At 40.3% G+C, this 22,918-nt stretch overlaps 1 long non-coding RNA gene across 1 annotated transcript in view; it reads left to right on the forward strand.

The window, feature by feature from the left end:
- Positions 1–12,255: 12,255 nt before the first annotated feature.
- LOC128562441 (uncharacterized) overlaps positions 12,256–22,918 on the forward strand; it is a 68,703-nt gene continuing 58,040 nt past the window's right edge. Inside the window, exon 1 of the long non-coding RNA XR_008373423.1 lies at positions 12,256–12,320. This is a non-coding gene — a long non-coding RNA (uncharacterized LOC128562441). The remainder of the gene's footprint in view (positions 12,321–22,918) is intronic.

Genomic DNA, 22,918 nt, shown 5'->3' on the forward strand with positions numbered 1-22,918 from the left:
CTATTAAGGGGAAGTAGCAGTGGCAACCTCAGCTACATGGGAATTGTCCAGCAGGGGCACACATATTCAAATACTTACAGGCTCAGACAGTTAATGAATTGAGCCTTGGAGTGACTAAAGCATATTAGTGGGTACTTGCCCTTTGCTACGTACAGGGGACAGCACTCCCAAGCACCTGCCCAGTGAGTCCATGTGAAGATATAAGTATCATTACAAGGAAAGCCAGGTTTTGTGTGTGAAATTTACAAATCCTTACTTTCCAAAATCAACCAGAATATATCTGAGGGCTCAATATGGCCTGTGATCATGGGTTTAGATAGCGTTTAAATATACCCAGCCCAGTGCCTGGCATACAGTAAGTCTTTAGTTCTCTGTCTCTCTTTCCTAGTCAGGAGGGCTTTGTATGATCAGGAAGGAAAATAAGATTAAGCCCAAGATGGGTGGAGGTTGTCTGTTTGTTGTCTTAATGGGTTAAGTCTCATCATTAAATTTCCCCGAGCTGAAGCCTTTCTGCAGAAGAAATAACAGCCAAGCCTGAACACCCTGAAAGCTCTATTAATCTTTCTATAACCCCATTAACACTCACTGCATATTTCCTGTGAAAAAGGATTGCAAATGACCAGAGCCCCACAGTATGAAAATATGTCATGTACTCAGCAACGGGGGAAGTCTGTGTAGGCACACATCAGGAGGATTGTTGGAGCACTCTTCCTTCAGAATTGTTAAAGGAGGGGGAACTGAGAGGGAGAGTGAGAATAATTTAACCCCAGGAATCTTATAACTTGACAATCATTACACTGGAGTCACCTGTACTTTCCATCTAGAAATATCTATTACCTTGAACCTGGGGTTAGATGCCTTCTCCCCAGGGGAAATCCAGAAACAGAGATTTATTTGTGCAGCAATAATTGAGGAGTTCATTTGGTTTTAGTGTGGATCTTTCAACCACAATCAATTTCACTCTCCATCATAAATAATGGAGGTTGCCAAGGCAGCTGGGCGGAGTGAGATTTGATGTGCTGTGGACAGTGCTCAAATAGCCTCAACAGAGCCCACTGTGACATCACACTTGGAGAAGGTTTGACTGGCAGGGAGTTTTTCTTGTTTTTTTTTTTTTTTTTTCCAAACAGACCTCCCCCTCTTTGAATGAGATAGCCATTTGGATATTGCAGATTAACTGCTCCCAGATAGCAGCAGTCTCATGTGCCCCAGCAGTGTCTGGGAGAGTGTGCTCTAATAGCCCAACTTCACATTCGGTCCCCCAAGGTACCCCAGGCTTGCTTCTCAGGGAAACCTTGTCGGTAGGTAGAGGAATTACTAAGTGGACTACTGTAATTGGCAGAGTTTCAGAGAGGCACCTAGTTAGGTGCCCTGAGGCAGTATAGGAAATGGCTATTTGAAGTTTGAATTAGTTGAGAATAAATAAGAAAGGGCACACACACATAAAAAAAAGAATCAGTATTGACGTCTTTACAGAGATTTTCTATTTCTAAGAAAATGAGATGTAGAATTTTTAAAACTTTACACCTGGAATACACTGACTTAAACATATCTCCCAGCCTGGCCCTCTCCTCCCGGTGCACTGGACAACTTTCAAGCCTCTGCGAACCTCTTTCAAGCCTCGGGGCCTTTGCCTGTGCTGATTCCTTGGCCTTACTCCTCTTGCATTTCTTTACCTGGACAAGGTTTACCTGATCTTCTGGGTCCAGCTTAAAAATAAGTTCCTCAAGATAATCTTCCAGAGTACATTATATACTCCCATAGCAAGCTTTTCTAGTACTGGTACAGTTGAAATCAAATAATCATTTGTGATTATTTAGTAAATGCCAACCTCCCTCTTAGGCTTGAAGACTTCCTGGGGAGCAGGTATTGTCAGTCTTGTTCAATCTTGTATTCTAAGACCTTAGCACAGCCCTTGGCATGTAGGAGGCATCAGGTATATTTGTTGAATGAGTGAGTGAATAAATAACAGGAGGATGCCTCTTTGTAATGTACTGCTGTGTATTCTTATAGCCTGGCAGCTCAGCTGGTCAAGAGAAAAGGTAATAGGCATCATCTGGGCTTATTTGGGACAAATGAGTCTTTTTTGACTAGTTTACAGGGAAGTGACCATCACTCAATCACCAATGGTCCAAAAGTCAGCTAGGCTGGGCATTAGGGTAAATCCATGAAGTGTTATCAAAGTCAGCTGATGGCATCACTGTTAGACATGGGAAACAAGATTGAGCCACTGTAGAGTAGGGGAGCAGAGAATTGAGATTGCAAACTCCTGGCTTGATCCCAGAGATATGTGGGATAGGGGGGAGGAGTCCATCAGAAAAGCTTAAGATTATGGAAGCTCATGAGCATATAGGAGATTTTCTCCTTTTAGGGGATGGATTTGAACCAGCAAGGTTGATTCCAGAACTGCTGGTGGAGATAAGATTTCTATTATTCATGTCCTGGTCAGGTAGAGTTCAGGGTCCAGGCAGAGGGCGTGGAGACTTGGAGGTCTACACAGCATCCTCTTCCTCTGCCATTAGACCCTGGTTTTTGTTTCAGGAGCCATACCTCATTCTTTTGCCCCATATGACATGTTGGCTCCACACTCTAAGTCTTAGGGTAATTCACATGAGTCAGGCCTATGCCAGTCCCACTGTCTATCTCTGGACTCAGTGATTGGTTCAGGGATGGGTACTAGAGCCCAGTTAGGCCAAGAAGGGTCAATAAGGGTCAAGAAGAACCAACTGTTATGGAAGTAGACTCACGTGGGACCACTGGACTTAAACAAAGTGGGATGTGAAGTTGCAACTTGGGCTATCATCTTGTCTCAACAGGAGAGAACCTGATGATGGATCTAAATAGCACCCAGAATTCTGGGACGATGGCTGACTGGTAGCAACCCTTGGCAGAAGCTTCTGACAAGAGGAAGAAAAATTGGATGGAATTGGACTCTATGAAGCCAAAGGTGAGGAGCTAAGTCAAGAAAGAAATTCGGCAAGCTGTAACTCCAAGGAAGGACATTCAAGGAAACAAATTACAGGTACAAACCCTATCAACTAGAGGACGGGAGACCCCTCCCTCAAGCAGGAAGCTCACCATAGGCTATCTGCGAGTGAGCAGGGGATAAAAGACCTCTCATTATACCTCTCTGGAGAGAGCCACTAAATATCAGGTTTCTTTCTCTAGGGAGGTCCCACTTGTGAACATAGACAGCATTCTGCCAGGCATAAAATTGAACAGATATTTCCCCCCACAAGTCCAAAGTCCCAGTCCACCCTTCCCCCCACAAATGGCGGTCTGAAGTTCTGCCCCTATAGAGCCCAAAGTGTTTGGTCTTTCTGGAGAGATATGAGCATAGTGTGGACTTCCAACCATCAGGATGGAATCTGTGACTAACAGGAAAGAAGAGGGTGTGGGAAGAAAGGGACGCTCAGCAGGAGGATGAGCAGTCCCTTGGTTATGACTATGCCTGGCCACTGGTGGTGTTGACCCTCGGTTCAGGCTGTGTCTGGTGGGACAGGGTGCAGAAACCCTAGGTCTGATGGTACCCACAACAGGAGAGTGGTTGCCATGTGTGAACAGAGTTTGGCAGACAGGGCTGGTTCCCAGCCCCTGCTGGGCCTGTGAGCAGAGGCTTGCTAGGCATGGACTGAGATCTGAGGGCAAGGGCGTGGTTTCCTGGCTCCAGCAGGCTGGTAAGCAGAGGCTTACCAGGTGAGGATTGAGAACTGGGGGTGGGGAATGGTCCCCTGACTCCAATAGAGCCTGCAAACAGAGGCTTGCCAGGCAGTGGACTGAGACTAGCAGGTGGGGTGTGGTCTCCTGACTCCAACTGGTCTGGCAAGCAGAGGCTAGCTGGGTGTGGACTGAGACTGGTGGGTGGTGGGTGGCTCCTGGCTCCAACTGGGCCTGTGAGCAGAGAAGCTTACAACAGTGTGGACTGAGTCTGGTGGGCAGGGGTGTGGATCCCTGGCTCCAATTGTGCTGTTGGAGACCCTTGAATCCCTCTCTGTTGAGTAGGGTCTGTACTGCCTGAGACAATTTAATTGGAACTCGTGTCTGAGGCTGTCCACTTGGGGACATTCTCAGGTTGACCTGCGAAGTTCTATAGTGGAAAAGAACTGAAGGGTGGGGGCTCGGTGCTTCAGCTGTTTGTATCTCTTCACAGTAGAGATTTAAACCTTGTACTGTAGCTTCTTAGAATAGGGTAGAGGTTGGCTGATATTAGAACAGAGCTAGCTTGCACTATCTCACCAAGTAGGTCCTCAGAGTCTCCAGCCAAAACTCTGAAAGGGGTCTTTGTAAGGTTGTAGGAAATAAACCACAATTACAAAGCCTAGCGCTCTGGTAAGGGGCTAGATATCTCTTCTACCTGGGATCCCCAATTCAATCTCACCCTATCAGTTCTAATAACAAAATGGTGGAAAATAAACATGGTGTGGACCCAACAGAAGAACTCTGGCAACATAAATAACCAGAGTAGATCAACCCCCCCAAGAAATGATGAAGGAGATACAACTGAAGATGCCATGCATAGACAAATGGCAGCAATGTCAGGAATTGAATTCAGAATATGAATGGCAAATAAGATAAATAGAATGAAAAAAAAGATGGAAATTGAATTCCAAAGGGTAGTTCTAAAGTTGTCTCAAGAAATTAATGAATTCAAAGACCAACTCACCAAAGATATGAACACAATGAGAAAAGAGATCACAGAGCTCAAGGAAATGAAAAAGTTGAGGAGCTCTGAAATACAGTAGAATCCCTCAGTAATATTGTTGACCAGGCGGAAGAAAGGATCTCTGAAACTGAAGACAAAGCTTTTGGGTTTGTATTTTTTTTTTTTTTATTAAATCATAGCTGTGTACATTAATGTGATCATGGGGCACCATACACTGGCTCTATAGACCGTTTGACACATTTTCATCACACTGGTTAACATGGCCTTCCTGGCATTTTCTTAGTTATTGTGTTAAGACATTTACATTCTACATTTACTAAGTTTCACATATACCCTTGTAAGATGCACCGCAGGTGTAATCCCACCAATCACCCCCCTCCGCCCAACCCCCTCTTCCTCTCCTCCCTTTCCCCCTTCCCCCTATTTTTGGGTTATAACTAGGTTATAGCTTTCATGTGAAAGTCATAAATTAGTTTCATAGTAGGGCTGAGTACATCGGATACTTTTTCTTCCATTCTTGAGATACTTTAGTAAGAAGAATATGTTCCAGCTCCATCCATGTAAACATGAAAGAGGTAAAGTCTCCTTCTTTAAGGCTGCATAATATTCCATGGTGTACATATACCACAATTTATTTTATTTTTTTTATACTATACCACAATTTATTAATCCATTTGTGGATTGATGGGCACTTGGGCTTTTTCCATGACTTAGCAATTATGAATTGGGCTGCAATAAACATTCTGGTACAAGTATCTTTGTTATGATGTAATTTTTGGTTGAAGACAAAGCTTTCGAACGTTCCCAAACACTCAAAGATGCAGAAAAATGGAGAGTAAAAACTGATCATTCCCTGAGAGAGTTGTGGGATCACTCCAAAAGATCAAACATTCTTCTCACAGGAATTCCTGAAGGAGAAGAGAATGATCTTAAAGATACAGATGCTCTATTTCAAGAGATTTTTAAGGAAAATTTCCCAAGCATTGCAAGAGATACAGAACTTCAGATAGCAGACAGTTTGAGAACCCCAGCAATACTCAATCCAAATAAAGCATCTCCTAGGCACATTGTGGTTAACTTTGCCAAAGTTAAGATGAAGGAGAAAATTCTGCAAGGAGCTAGATGTAAGAAAAACATCACCTACAAAGGGAGAAATATCAGAATCTCAGCCAAAATGTTTCAAGCCAGAAGAGGATGGTCATCAACCTTCAATCTCTAAAACAAAACAATTTCCAGCCCAGGATCCTGTATTCAGCTGAACTGAGTTTCATTTGTGATGGAGAAATAAAATACTTTAATGACATAGACATGTTGAAGAAATTTGCCATAAGTAAATCAGCTCTCCTGGATATTCTCAGACCCATCCTCCACAACAATCAGCACAATGCTCTACCTCCAAAGTAAACTCACCCAGAAAGTTTTGAGCAAAACCCAACTTCCACAGTGGTGAAAGGATTAAAAATGTCCACTGGACATTCAAAAATCATGACACCCAAAACACAACCAGGCTTATGAATTCTCTCAATTAACGTGAATGGTTTAAATTGTCCTCTAAAGAGACATAGGATGGCTGATGGGATACATAAACTCAGACTGGATATCTGCTGTATACAAGAATTTCACCTTACCTTAAAGGATAAAAATAGACTCAGGGTGAAGGGATGAACTTGTATAATACAGGCAAATGGAAATCAGAAAAAAGCAGGGGTTGCAATTTTAGTAGCAGATACAATTGGCTTTAAACCAACAAAGATAAAGATAAGTATGGTCACTACATATTTGTCAAGGGAAACACACAACATGGAGAGATTTTGATAATTAATATTTATGCACCATACCAGAATGCTCCTCAATTCATAAAGCAGACCCTAATGGATATGAACAACTTGATATCTTCCTGCACTGTAATAGTTGGAGATTTTAACACCCCTTTGACAGTTTTGGAGAGATCCTCCAAGAAGAAACTAAACAAAGTCATATTAGACTTAAACCTGACCCTAGAACAAATGGAGTTTACAGGCCTCTACAGAACATTTCATCCTAATAAAACTGAATATACATTCTTCTCATCAGCCACGGGTCATCCTCCAAAATAGATCATATGCTAGGACACAAGTCTAAACTCAGCACATTTAAAAGAATAGAAATTATTCCTTGTATCTTCTTGGATCATCATGGAATAAAGGTCAAACTCAACAGTGACAGGAATCTTCATACTCAAACAAAGTCATGGAAACTAAATAATCTTAGGCTGAATTATCTGGGTCAAAGATGAGATTAAGAAGGAAATCACCAAATTTTTGGAACAAAATGATTCAGAAGACACAAATTATCAAAACCTGTGGGATACTGCAAAGGCAGTCCTAAAAGGGAAATTTATAGCATTGGAAGCCTTCATCAAGAAAAAAGAAAGAGAGGAAGCCAACAACTTAATGGATTATCTCAAGCAACTGGAAAAGGAAGAACATTCCAACCCAAAACCCAGCAGAAGAAAATAAATAACCAAAATTAGGGCAGAATTAAATGAAATTGAAAACAAAAGAATCATTCAGAAGATCAACAAAACAAAAAGTTGGTTTTTTGAAAAGATTAATAACATTTATAAACCTTTGGCCAACCTAACCAGAAACAGAAAAGTAAAATCTCTAATATTATTTATCAGAAACAATAAAGGAGAAATAACAACAGACACCTCTGAAATTAAAAAAATCCTCAATGATTACTACAAAAATCTTTATTCCCAGAAATATGAAAATCTGAAGGAAATGGATCAATACTTAGAAGCTCACCACCTTCCTAGACTCAACCAGAAAGGATTAGAAATCTTGAATAGACCTATATCAATCACTGAAATAGCACCAACAATATGAAATCTCCCAAAAAAGAAAAGTCCAGGACCAGATGGCTTCACATCTGAATTCTTTCAAACCTTTCAAGAGGAACTAGTACCTATATGATACATTTTCTAAAGCATAGAAAAAGAAGGAATATTTCCCAACACATTCTATGAAGCAAATATCACCCTGATCCCCAAACCAGGAAAGGATTCAACAAAGAAAGAAAATTATAGACCAATATCATTAATGAATATTGGTGCAAAAATATTCAATAAGATCTTAGCAAACAGAAGTAAATAACACATCAAAAAAATTATACACCATGATAAATCAAGTTGGTTTTATTCCAGGGTTACAGGGTTGGTCTAACATACACAAATCTACAAATATAATACATCACATCAATAAAATAAAAAACAAAGACCATATGATTCTCTCAATTGATGCAGGAAAAGCCTTTGATAATATCCAGCATCCTTTCATGATCAGAACACTTAAGAAAGTAGACATAGAAGGGACATTTGTTAAATTGATAGAGGCCATCTACAGCAAACCCATAGCCAATAGCATATTGAATGGTGTAAAATTGAAAACATTTCTACTCAGATTGGGAATGAGGCAAGGATGCCCACTGTCTCCAATGCTATTCAATATAGTAATGGAAATCTTAGCCATTGCAATCAGGCAAGAGAAGGCAATCAAGGGTATCGAAATAGGGTCAGAGGAGATCAAACTCTCACTCTTCACTGATGATCTGATTCTATACCTGGAAAATCCCAGAGACTCAGCTTCAAAACTCTTAGAAGCGAACAAAGAATACAGCAGCATCTCAGGATACAAAATCAATACTTACAAATCAGTAGCTTTTATATATGCCAATAATAGTCAAGCTGAAAATATAGTCAAGGACTCTATTCCTTTTATAGTAGTGCCAAAGAAGAAGAAATATCTGGGAATTTACCTAACAAAGGACATGAAAGATCTCCATAAAGAGAACTATGAAACTCTAAGAAAAGAAATAGCTGAAGATGTTAACAAATGGAAAAACACACCATGCTTATCGCTGGGAAGAATCAACATTGTTAAAATACTACCCAAAGCAATCTACAGATTTAATGCAATCTCTATTAAAGCACCATTGTCATACTTTAAAGAACTTAGAAAAATAGTACTTTGTTTTATATGGAATCAGAAAAAACCTTGAATAGCAAATACATTACTCAGAAATAAGAACAAATCAGGAGGTATCACGTTATCAGACTTCAGGCTATACTATAAATCTACAATGATCAAAACAGCATGGTTCTACACAAAAACAGAGAGGTAGATGTATGGAACAGAATAGAGAACCAAGAGATGAACCCAGCTACTTATCATCATTTGATCTTTGACAAGCCCATCAAAAATATTCAGTGGGGGAAAGACTCCCTATTTAACAAATGGTGCTGGGTGAACTGGCTGGAGACCTGTAAAAGACTGAAACTGGACCCACACCTTTCACCATTAACAAAAATTGATTCTCACTGGATAAAAGATTTGAACTTAAGATATGAAACTATACAAATACTAGAAGAGAATGCAGGGAAAACACTTGAAGAAATTGGCCTGGGAGAATATTTTATGAGGAGGACCCCCTGGGCAATTGAAGTAACACCAAAAATACATTACTGGGATCTGATCAAACTAAAAAGCTTTTGCACAGCCAAAAGCACAGCAAGTAAAGCAAACAGACAACCTTCAGAATGGGAGCAGATTTTTGCAGGTTATGCTTCCCACAAAGGTCTGATAACTAGAATCTACAGAGAACTCAAACTGATCAATAAGAAAAGAACAAATAACCCCAGTTCTATGTAGGCAAGAGACTTGAACAGAAACGTCTCTGATGAAGACAGATGCATGGCCTACAAATACATGAAAAAAATGCTGATCATCCTCAGTCACCAGAGAAATGCAAATTAAAACCACTTTGATATATTATCTAACTCCAGTAAGATTAGTCCACACCACAAAATCCCAAAACTACAGATGTTGGCATGGATGCAAAGAGAAGGGAACACTTCTACATTGCTGGTGGGAATGTGAGCTAATGCAACCTTTTTGGAAAGAAGTTTGGAGAACACTCAAGGAACTAAAAGTAGACCTAGCTGCAATTCCTCTACTAGGTATATACCCCGATGATCAAAAATTATTTTACAACAAAGACATTTGCACCAGAATGTTTATTGCAGCCCAATACATAATAGCCAATACGTGGAAACAGCCCACATGCCCATCGACCCATGAATGGATTAACAAATTGTGGTATATGTACCCCATAGAATACTATGCAACCATAAAAAAATGGAGACTTCACATCTTTTATGTTTACCTGGATGGAGCTGGAACATATTCTTCTTAGTAAAGTATCTCAAGAATGGAATAAAGAGTATCCAATGTACTCAACACTACTATGAAATCAATATATAATCACCTACACATTCATATGAATGGCAAAACATAACTATAGTCCAGAAAGTAGAAGGGAAGAAGAGAGAGAGGGGAGACAAGGGGGGATATGGGAGGAGGGAGGATATTTGGGGGGACCTCACCCAATGTGCATGATGCAATGGTACATTTCAAAACTATTAAGAAATGAGTATAATTGTGATGGATGTGTTAGTCCAATATAAGCATTTCACATTGTCTTTCAAAGCAGTACACTGAACCACATAAATGTATCAATGTACAAAGTTATTATTTAATAAAAAAAATAAAAAATAAGATAAATAGCACACAGAGTGAGTGGAGAGACAGGTCCTCACCATCATTTGAATCCTTGTGTTTGGTTCTGCCTGAAACCAATCCCTAAGCCTTGGACATTCAAGTCACAGAAGACAGTAAATCTCACTTTTGCTAAGTGTCCTGTTTGAAAGAGATAAATGTGGATATTTTCCCTATTTTATCCCATCTCTCTCTCACTTGACTTACAAGGACTAATAAAACGGTTTGAATCCCTGCCAATGACTCTCAGAACCGAATGCAAGTTGATGGAGTCATAGAATGTTAGAGCTGTTATTACCCAGTCTCATTTCCTAGGTTAGCAAATGGGGATGTTGAGACACACATTCAGGTGTTACTTATTCTATTCATTCATTCATCAAATATTGGTACTGGGCTATGTACCGGTATAAAAGACTGAAAAAAGATTCCTTTACTCAAGAAACATAAGGAGTGGTGGCCATGAAGCCAATAATTGCAGTAGACTCTAGTGCATGACAAGACAATGGTGTCAATTGTAGGACCATCAAGGAAGGGTCCCTGATATAACCTGGATATTGAGTTTGACTCATTCTTGAGCTGATATTTGAAAGACAGTAGGAATTTTCAAAGCACCTGCAGTGTTTAAGGGCATCCCAGGCAACGGAAATAACACACACAAAGGCTTGGAGGTGGGAGAGAACGCGAACCTCTGGGGATAGTTTAGTGTGGTTTAGTGTGGTTGGAAGGGAATGTTCTGTGCTTTCCAATATGGTAGACACTTAGTTACATGTAAGCTATTGAGCACTTGAAATGTGGCCAGTCCATTTAAGGAACTGAACTTTAAACCTTATTTAATTTTAATTAACTTAATTTAAAATTAAACACTAACATGTTGGCTATAATAAAAACGGTAGACAAGTATTGGCAGGGGTGTGGAGAAACTGAAACTCTCGTTCTGTGCTGGTGGGAATACGAAATTGGGCATCCACTTTGAAAAACAATTTGGCAGTTCCTCCAAAAGTTAAATATAGATATGATTCATAAATTCCACTACTAGGTATATACCCAGGGGACTTGAAAACATATGTTCACACAGAAACTTATATACAAATGTTCATAGCAGCATTATTCATAATAGCTAAAAAATGGAACAATCTAAACGCCCATGAAGTAATCAGTATAATTGCATTCAAAATTTAATGTATCTATACAATAGAATTTAAAAGGAAATGGAGTACTTATACATGTTACAACATGGAGGAACCATAAAAAATTATGCTAAGTGAAAGAAAACAGACATAAAACACCACATATTATATGATTCTATTTCTAGGAAATGTCTACACACATTCACAGAGACCATCTTGTTCTCTCCATCTGGATCTTGGTCTCTCAATCTCCAATAAAACTATTCTGTATGACACTGGGGAATTCATCGCATGCCCCTGAACCTGACAGTTGACAACCACAGAGGGCTGCATCTTACTGAGAATGATGTAGTTAATGCCGTTTAGCACAGTGCTGGGCACCGTGAGCCTCAGTGGGTGCCAATTATCAAGGCATCACTGAGATCAGGATTGTCATCTCCACCGTGATTGTGGCCATCACCTTCCTGTCTCAGCCAAGCATTGCACATGTCCTGCCCTCTACCCCTCTGCCTTGGGGATGCCTGTAGCTTGCAAAAGGGGCAGGGGCACTTTAAGAAACCAGCCCTCATGCTTCAGTGCAGCATCAAAGAAATGTCAGAGGCTGAGTCCACTCCAGAATATAATGTGTCCTGTCAATCAGCCCTCAGACCGAAGACCTGCAAGGTCCACTGACGGAAGCCCGAGAAGATTTATTTTGTCTCACTTAATTGCCCTTTTTGCTTTGTAAACATAAAGGTTGCAGCTTATGGTCTGACAGCTAGAGTAGCCTTTCCCTTATCAGAAAAAAAAAAAATGACATTTGGGTTCTTAGAAAATGTTTCCTGCACTCCTCTCTAATAACCCACCCTGCTTCCCCTTTGCCTAGTGCAAGGACTTGGAGGCTTGTCCAGAAAGACCCCAGCATTGGAATCAGATGGCCCCCTTTGACCTTGGGTAAGTGGCCGTTCTTCTCTGGTCCCAATTTCTTCTTCTATGAACACCTATACCTCTAAGAGTTGTTGTGAAAACCCACTGAGATAGTGCTGTGGAGTGACTGAGAGCCAGAGCTAGGAACCAGAGCTTCTGGGTTTCAAATCCCAGCTCTGCCACTTATCAGCTATGTTATTTCACTACTCCTGCCTCAGTTTCCTTCTCTGTCAAATGGAGGTGGCAATAATAGCACTTAGCACACGAGGTTTTTAGGAGGATTAATGAGTGGGTTGTATGTAGAAAGCACCTTGCAATGCCTGGAAAATGGTAAGGACAGTTTAATGGCAGCTCCTTTTACATTATCATGCACTATGCCCTTAGCTCATGCCCAGCACATAATAGCCAGGTAGCTTTCATTATTTACAAAGTGACTCCTCCAGAAATGCTTTACTTATTAGCATTTAATAATTTGAAGATTTCATATAAAATGCAGATTTCTAGTTTCTTTTGAGAAGAATGGAAAAATTCTGGCTTCCACATGGTAACAATTGCTGATCTGGGTGGGGACTCCTTCTTCAAGGCTGTGGCCACCAGAGCCCTTCTTCTCTCTTGAGATGCTCATCCAGTGAAGCTTAGGAAATGCACTGTCCTGCCATGGAATGACTTTCTAGTCTTGACTGAGAAGAGCCATGCTCTTGGCTGAGGTTTTCTGAGTAACTCCACCAGCCTTAGACCACACAGGACCTGCTAAAATCCCCAAAAGGCTCAATGTAGAATTTCATACTGAAAGGTTGTAAAGAATCTCCATGTCACTAGTTTTCAAATATGCCCAGCTGTTAGTCATCCTAACGTTAGTTTAGAGACTAGGTAATTTAAGTCCTTAGATTATCTAGATATGCACATGGGACTTAGTAATATGCTTTTCATTCTGAGTGCAGGAAAAATTGTAACCCATATTTTCCCCCATCAATTGCCCCTTTCCACAGTACTAAAAGTTACTCACCCCTGCTCTGCCTTTCTGATTTGTACTGTCTTATCAGCAATATCAGCCTGATTATGTAACAGCCTGTAAGCACATGCCCAACCATTTGAATAAATAATTTCTGTGACTCACCCTTTACCTGAAAAAGAAAGAGAGTTTTTTATTTTTTGCAAAAATGGTCTAAAACATTGTGGTAGGTGATGGGTCAATGACATAAGTAAAAAGGCTTTGGTGTAGGATAATAGGGAATGGTGAAGAGTGTGGCAAACTGAGGAACACAGATGCTGTCTAAAAGAGGCAGACTCAACTCAGCTTTGGTCAATGTTTATAAAGCAGGAGTGGGAATGCAGTGTACTCAGACAGTCTAATTTTTAAGAAAAGTTTGGAAATCTTGTTTATCAGTAATCTTCCAGTTTTTAAATGCCAACAACTACTGATATTTAAAAAAAAAAGCTCTGTGAGACAAACAGAACATACCTATGGGATCAGTTTGGACTCAGACATGCAGCCTCTTCAGTGTAGAATATAAGCAGTGTGTTTAGAGTATGGAGTGGGAAGACCCAGGGCTTGGCTCCCAGTGTTGTCAGTTGCTAGCTGATTGTCAGGGTCATTAAAACTCTCTCAACTTCGATTTCCTTATCACTAACATGGAGACCTGACTATCTGCCTAGAAGGGTTATTGTTGAGAATGAAATCAGAAAATTCTTGTGTAAAGCTTGCTGTTCTGCCAGCAAATAGTAAGTGGTGGCTGTCAGAGTCCTCCTGTGTGTGAAAGGTGTATGGCTTTTTAGGGCTGATGGTCAAATAGCCTTTTGCCACAGTCAGGGCAGTGGATTGTGGCCAATCAAAATGCAAACGTGATTTGATCTTAGTCATCTCCTGCTACTCTTGCAGGATCACCTCTTTTTTCCTTCTTCTAAAATTTGTTTCTCCAGGGCTGACTGCACAGACCCCACAGGGTATAGCTCTCGTATCCCTTCTCCCACCACTCACTCAGCAGAGAAATGGAAATGCCCCCCGTTTGCTGTGCTCTCAGCTTAGCTACAAATATATTCAGGAAAGCTCAAATGGGAGGCAGTGTGGCATCGCGTTTGGAGCCAAAGAGGCCCTGGGCAGAGTCTGCTGGCTGCCAAGTCCTTCCTTGGCACGAAATGAGCAGTCAGTGGAAGGTGTTTTATACACTGCCCTGAATCCCTGTGAATTAGCCTGCTATTAGCATGAAAAATATTAAGCAATAAACAGTTGCGATATTTAACACTCTCTACAGAGGCCCGTTGCCACAGGCATAACCAATGCAGACTGTGTTAATGAGCAGTGGGGAGCCGAAGGGACGGGGCCAACTCTGGGCACCTCACAAACAAAACGTGCTAGGCTGAGCATATATACCCACATGTGGCAACTCGTACATGAATACAGACCTGCATACGGGCACACCACACAGGCACAGACATGTTTACACATGTACACAGGTCCACATGCAAACGTGCACATAGTAAACACTGGTCCTCAAGTGTGAGGTAAGTGCTCACACGTGCAAATGCACATGCGTGTGCCCTCAGACATCTAAACCAGCCTTGTACTCACAGGCAGACCCAAACACATAGCCACATGCATATAGACACCTCTGTCCCCCGCACACAGAGCACAAACATGTCTCCCAATGATGGATACCATAGTTTTATCTGATTTGATAGCAGATCTATTTCCTGTCCATCTGGGGTAGAGTTGGCTGAGTGATGACTTCACTTGGTGATCACTAATCTTGATGACAGTTTCATGTGATGGATATCACAGTCTCCTGGGCTAGAGTGCATTGATGTCATTATAGCTCACAGCAGCCTCAAGCTGCTGGGCTCAAGTGATCCTCCTGCTTCAGCCTCCCAAGTAGCTTGGACTACAAGTGCGCACCACTATACCTGGCTAATTTTTTTCCTTCATTTATTTCTTCTTTAGAGATAGGGTCTTGCTATGTTGCCCAGGCAAGTCTAGAACTATTGACCTCCAATGATCCTACCACTTTTGCCTCCTAAAGTGCTGGGATTGCAGGCATGAGCACTGTGCCACATGATGGATTTTTAGAGATACAAGATTTAGCATCATCATGACAGTGGCTACGTAAGACCAGGGATACAGATATTTTAGGCTCACAAAATACAATCAGTGGACTTTTCAAGTGTCGTCTGTGTGACTGGAGGCTGGTACAGACTCTAATGATCTTGCTTCCCCTGGGCTCCTAGTAGTGGTGGAGCTCAAAAACTTCCCATGGCTCCCTCTTGCCTTAGGATCAAATCTAGACTCATGAAGTTTGTATTAATATTCCTGGTGTTAATCCATCTTAGCTACTTTTAATGATGTATGTGATTCTCCAAATATTCTGTGCAATTTGCTCTTTCTCTAAAACACCACACTTTTTCCTTTACTGGGGTCTTTGTGCATGCTCCAACATCTTCCTGGCAAGCTCTCTCCCTCTTTCCTTATTATTTAAAGCCCAGTAGAAATGTTACTTCTAGGAATATGTCTGCTTAACGCACCAGGCAGAGTCCACTAATTTATCCTGAGCCTGCTGTGTGTTAGGCACCATGTCAGGGATTTAAAGATAGACATAATATAGTCCAGGGACATGGGGATGTGCACTGTGGCATTTTAACCATTGCACTGGAAGTATTTACATGTCTATGTTTTCTGCTAAACAATGAGATTCTTTTTTTTTAATTTACATCATAGGTGTGTACAATAATGCAATTATGGGGCACAATGTGCTGGTTTTATATACAATTTGAAATACTTTCATGAAATTGGTTAACATAGCCTTCACCACATTTTCTTAGTTATTGTGTTAAGACCTTTGTATTCTGTACTTAGTAGATTTAACATGTACCCTTGTAAAATGCACCATAGGTGTGGTCCCACCAATTACCTTCCCTCCACCCATCCTCGCCCCTCCCCAACCCCTCCTCTTTCCCCTTCATCTTGGGCTATAGTTGGGTTATAGCTTTCATATGGAAGTGTGGGTGTTTATAAATTGGTTTCATAGTAGGGCTGAGTACATTGGATACTTTTATTCCATTCTTGAGATACTTTGCTAAGAAGAATATATTCCAGCTCCATCCATGTAAACATAAAAGAGGTAAAGCCTCAATATTTTTTAGGGCTGTATAATATTCCATGGTGTACATATACCACAATTTTTTTTATTAAGTCATACACACATAGATAATGAATACATTTATGCTTATGTGGGGTACAATGTTAATTTTTTTTATACAATCTGATGTGCTTACATCAAACCAATCAACGTAGCTTTTGCCTCATTTACTTGATTGTTATGTTAAGACATTTATGTTCTACACTTGGCAGATTTGACTTGTACCCTTGCAATATGCTCCATAGGTGTGGTCCCACTGTTTACCCTCCCTCTATCAAACCTCCCTCCTCCCTTCCCTTCCCACTTCATTTCTCTCCTTCATCCTGGGCTATAGTTGTGTTCTATCTTTCGTAAGAAAGTGTGAGTAAGTATAAGTTGGTTTCATAGAAGTCCTGAGAACATTGGATACTTTTTCCTCCATTCTTGAGTTATGTTACTCAGGAGAATATGCTCCAGGTCCCTCCATGTAAATATAAAAGAGGTAAAGTCTCCATCTTGCTTTAAGGCTGCATAATATTCCATGGTGTACATATACCACAATTTATTAATCCATTCATGGGTCAATAGGCATTTGGGCTTCTTCCATGACTTAGCAATTATGAATTGGGCTGCAGTAAACATTCTGGTGCAAATATCTTTGTTATAAAGTGATTTTTGGTCTTCTGGATCTATATCTACTAGAGGAATTGAAGGATCAAATGGCAGATCGATCCCTAAGTGATCTCCAAACATCTTTCCAAAAGGAATGTATTAGTCTGTATTCCCACCAGCAGTGCAGAAGTGTTCCCTTTTCTCCACATCCATGCCAACATCTATGGTTTTAGGATTTTGTGTTGTGGGCTAATCTTACTGGAGTTAGATGATATCTCAAAGTGGTTTTGATTTGCATTTTTCTGATGATTAAGGACGATGAGCATTTTTTCATGTGTCTGTAAGCTGTGTGACTGTCTTCTTCAGAGAAGTTTCTCTTCAAGTCCCTTGCCCACCCTGAGATGGGATCACTTGTTCTTTTCTTGCTAATATGTTTGAATTCTCTGTGGATTCTGGTTATTAAACCTTTGTCAGAGATATCTGTTTGCTTTACATACTGTGTTCTTGGCTGTGCAGAATCTTTTTTGATCAGATCCCAGTAATGTATTTTTGGTGTTGCTTCAATTGCCTGAGGGGTCTTTCTCATAAAATATTCTCCCAGGACAATTTCTTCAAGAGTTTTCCCTGCACTTTCTTCTAGTATTTTTATAGTTTCATGTCTTAAGTTTAAATCTTTAATCCAGTGAGAGTCTATCTTTGTTAATGGTGAAAGGTGTGGGTCCAGTTTCAGTCTTCTACAAGTCGCCAGCCAGTTCACCCAGCACCATTTGTTAAATATGGAGTCTTTTCCCCACTGAATGTTTTTGATTGGCTTATCGAAGTTCAAATGATGGTAAGTAGCTGGGTTCATCTCTTGGTTCTCTATTCTGTTCCATACATTTACCTCTCTATTTTTGTGCCAGAACCATGCTGTTTTGATCACTATCGATTTATAGTATAGTCTGAGGTCTGGTAGCATGATTCTTCCTGATTTGTTTTTACTTCTGAGTAATGTCTTGGCTATTCAAGGTTTTTTCTGATTCCATATAAAACGAAGTATTATTTTTTCCAGGTCTTTAAAGTATGACAGTGGTGCTTTAATAGGGATTGCGTTAAAATTGTACATTGCTTTGGGTAGTATGGACATTTTAACAATGTTGATTCTTCCCAGCCATGAGCATGGTATGTTTTTCCATTTGTTAACATCTTCAGCTATTTCTTTTCTTAGAGTTTCATAGTTCTCTTTATAGAGATCTTTCACACCCTTTGTTAGGTAAATTCCCAAATATTTCATCTTCTTTGGCTCTACTGTGAATGGAATAGAGTCCGTGACTGTTTTTTCAGCTTGACTATTGTTGGTATATATAAAGGCTACCGATTTATGAATTTTGATTTTGTAACCAGAGATGCTGTATTCCTTGAACACTTCTAAGAGTTTTGTAGTAGAATCCCTGGGGTTTTCCAGATATACAGTCGTATCATCTGTGAAGAGTAAAAGTTTGATCTCCTCTGACCCTATATGGATACCCTTGATTGCCTTTCTTGCTTGATCATGATGGCTAAGGCTTCCATTACAATGTTAAGAAGTAGTGGAGATAATGGGCAACCTTGCCTGGTTCCTGATCTAAGAAATGATTTCAATTTAAACTCCATTCAATACGATATTGGCCATGGGTTTGCTATAGATGGCCTCTATCAGTTTAAGAAATGTCCCATCTATACCTATTTTCTTAAGTGTTCTGCTCATGAAAGGATGCTGGATATTATCAGAAGCTTTTTCTGCATCAATTGAGAGAATTATATTGTCTTTGTTTTTTATTTTGTTTATGTGATGAATTGTATTTATAGATTTACATGTACTGAACCAGCCTTGAGACCTGGGATAAAACTCCTTTTGGTTATGGTGTATAATTTGTTTGATGTGTTGCTGGATTCTGTTTGCTAGGATCTTATTAAATTTTGCATCAATATACATTACAGATGTTGGTCTATAATTTTCTTTTCTTGTTGGGTCTTTTCCTGGTTTGGGAATCAAGGTAATATTTGCTTCATAGAATGTATTGGGTAGTATTCCTTCTTTTTCTATATTTTGGAAATGGTTAAGTAATATAAGTACTAGTTCCTCTTTAAAGGTTTGGTAGAATTCTGATGTGAAGCTATCTGGTCCCGGGCTTTTCTTCTTGGGGATATTTTGCATAGTTGATGCTGTTTCAGAACTTGATATAGGCCTGTTCAACATTTCCACTTGATTCAGGCTAAGTTTAGGAAGGTGGCATGCTTTTAAGTATGGGTCTACTTCCTTCAGATTTTCATATTTCTGAGAATAGAGTTTCTTGTAATATTCATTAAAGATTTTTTGAATTTCTGAGGATTATGTTGTTATTTTGTCTTTGTCATTTCTGATTGATGAAATTAGAGATTTTACTCTTTTATTCCTGGTTAGGTTAGCCAAAGGTTTATCTATTTTACTGACCTTTTCAAAATCAACCAATTTTGATTTATTGACCTGTTGTATAATCCCTTTATTTTCAATTTCATTTAATTCTGCTCTAATTTTGGTTATTTCTTTTCTTCTGGGTTGGGGATTGTAATGTTGCTTGATGTGTTCCATTAAGTTGTTAACATTCTCTATTTCCATTCTCTTCAGGAAGTCTTGCAATGCTATGAATTTCCCTCTTAGGACTACCTTTGTGGTATCCCAGAGGTTCTGGTAATTCGTGTCTTCACATCATTTTGTTCCAAAAATTTGGTAATTTCCTTCTTAATCTCATCTATGACCCAGATATCATTCAGCATAAGGTTATTTAGTTTCCATGTTTTTGTATGAGTATGCAGATTCCTGTTGTTACTGAGTTCAACTTTTATTCCATGATGGTCCGAGAAGATGCAAGGAATAATTTCTATTCTTTAAAATTTGCTGATGTTAGACTTATGAGCTAAGATGTGATCAATTTTGGAGTATGTTCCATGAGCTGATGAGAAGAATGTGTATTCAGTTTTGTTAAGATGAAATGTTCTATAGATGTCTGTTAAATCCAATTGTTGAATGGTTAAGTTTAATTCTAAAATTTCTTTGCTTAGTTTCTTATTGGAGGATCTATCCAACACTGGCAAAGGGGTGTTAAAATCTCCAACTATTATGGTGCTGGAGAAAATCAAGATGCTCATGTCTGTTAGTCTTATAAATTGAGGTGCATTGTGGTTGGGTGCATAAATGTTAATAATTGAGATCTCATCATGTTAAGTGTTACCCTTAACAAATATGAAGTGATAAGGAAATTATCTTTCCTTACTTTTGTTGGTTTAAAGCCTATTGTATGTGTGAATCAAATTGCAACAACTGCTTTTTTCTGATTTCCATTTGCCTGAATTATAGATGACCATCCTTTCACCCCAAGTCTATATTTATCTTTTAAGGTAAGATGAGATTTTTGTATGCAGCAGATATCTGGCCTGAGTTTTTGTATCTAGTCAGCCAGCCTGTGCCTCTTTAGAGGATAATTTAAGCCATTCACATTAATTGAGAGTATTGATAAGCCTGGTAGTATTTTGGGTGTTGAGTTTTTCAGAAGTCCAGTGGATATTTTTAATCCTTTCACTACTGTGGAAGTTGGAATTTGATCAAGAGTTTCTGAGTGAGTTTACTTTGGTGGTAGAGCATTGTGCTTGCGATTGTGGAGGATGCATCTGAGAATGTCCTGGAGAGCTGGTTTAGTTATAGTAAATTTCTTCAACATGTGAATGTCATTAAAGTATTTAATTTCTCCATCATAAATGAAACTCAGTTTAGCTGGATACAGGATCCTGGGTTGAATGTTATTTTGTTTTAGGAGTCTAAAGGTTGATGACCATCCATTTCTGGCTTGAAAAGTTTCAGCAGAGAGATCTGCAGTCATTCTAATATTCTTCTCTTTGTAGGTTATGGTTTTCTTTCATCTGGCTGCTTGCAGAATTTCCTCCTTCACATTAACTTTGGTGAAGTTAATTATAATGTGTCTGGGAGATGCTTTATTTGGATTGAGTCATGCTGGGGTTCTGAAACTGTCTGTTGTATGAATTTCAGAATCTCTTGCCATGTTTGGGAAGTTCTCGATTATCTGTTGGAATAGAGCATCTGGGCCTTTCTAAGCAACCTCATCACTTTTGGGAATTCCTATAAGGTGAATATTAGGTTTTTTTTTTTTTTAATTATCCTAGACCTCTCTGAGAGAATGATCCATTTTGCTCTCTACTTTTCTTCCTCTTTGAGTGTTTGGGAGCATTCTAAAGCTTTGTCTTCAATGTCAGAAATCCTTTCTTCTGCTTACTCCATTTAGTTACTGAGGGATTCTACTATATTTTTCAGATCTTTGAGGGCTGCAAATTCTTGTCTCAATGTGTCAAAATTTTTGGTGATTTTTTGTCTTTGAATCATTGAAGTCTTGAGACAATGTTGAATGATTCCTAGAATTTCTAAATCCAACTTTACTTCCATTCTGTTAATTTTATTTGACATCCAAATTCTAAACTCAATTACTTATATCTCAGCCACTTGTTTATGAATGGGATTTTCTGGTGTGTCCACCTTGTTGTTCCTTGGGGGAGTTGATCTACTCTGATTATTCATGTTGCCAGCGTATTTCCACTGATTTCACCCCATGTTTATTTTTCACCATTTGGCTAGATGAGCAGGTAAGGTGAAATTAGACTGGGGGCTCCTGGAGTAGTTATTAATCAGCTCTTTGACCAAGAGCTGGGACTGGTGACTGAAGGTTTTTCCCCTATGGCTTTGCAAAGGACCCTTAAGTACTATAGCCTGAGACACTGGGAACCTGCTTGGTGTGGTGGGACTAGGTGGCTCTGTCTTACATTCAGCTGGTTTCTGTCCAATCCTAGCGAATCAGTAACTCTAGGTTGACGTTTCAGCTATGGAGAAATATAAGCAGCTAAGAGACCTCGCTTCCCCATGGGCAACAACTGGAAAAGGAAAATCAAACCTTCCCACAACAACACAACTAGGGTACCACCTTGGATGGTCCTCAGGTGATAGGCCCAGGTCAAGAGTTCCAAATCAATTGTCCCAGTCAGCACCAAGTCTCAAGTGGGAGAGTTCAAAAGGTCTCAGCAACTAGATAGCAGGCCAATGAATTAGTCTGGGGTGGTTGATGCCTCCTTCCCCACCTTGTACTTCTGTCACACCCAGTCACTGTGGTAACCCCGCAGGGCTGTGGCCCAGTTCCCTCCAATGAGCAGATGCACCAGGCTTTTGCACCTGCCTGAGTCACAGGGAGATCTAGGTCTCCTCGGCCCGACCACCGCACTCTGCCACCAGTCGGCAAAGGGAGCTGAAGCCTGGCTACCTTGTGTGCTTAATGGAAGCTGGGGAGTTTCACTCAGTTCCAGCCCTGCCCCAGACTGATGTTGCTGCCACTTATATTCTCACAGAATTTGCATTTCTGTCCCAGCTGTATTCTACTGAGGGCCAGGTGCTCTTTGAGTTCACAGAAACCGTGACTAAGCCCCGCCCTGTGGTGCTGCCACTGAGCCAATTCTCACAGAACTGGCCCCTCTGCCTCCGCCACACTCTGTGTTGGGGTGGGCATTGTTAGAGCTCACAAAGGGCTTTCAGTTCCTGCCTCTCCCTGAGCTGATGCTGCTGCCATGCCTGCTTTTGTCCCAGCTATGCTCCGCTGGGGGGTGGGTGCATCTTGGGCTCACAAAAGCAGCAATTCTGACTCAGCCCCACCCTGGGAGTATGCCACCTCTGTGCATGTGTATTCTAGTCTCTGTGCCCACTGTGCCCCACCCAGGCAGGTACTACCTCAGGCATACCCTTTGCTCATGGGGCTTGCATTTCTGTGGCTGCCACTCGAGTAGAGGCCCAGCTCCCTCTGGATGCTAAGAAAGATGGGAAATGATTCTCCAAAATATCACTAGGGGTGTGAG

The sequence above is a fragment of the Nycticebus coucang genome, chromosome 12 (assembly GCF_027406575.1).
Source record: "Nycticebus coucang isolate mNycCou1 chromosome 12, mNycCou1.pri, whole genome shotgun sequence".
NCBI lineage: Eukaryota > Metazoa > Chordata > Mammalia > Primates > Lorisidae > Nycticebus > Nycticebus coucang.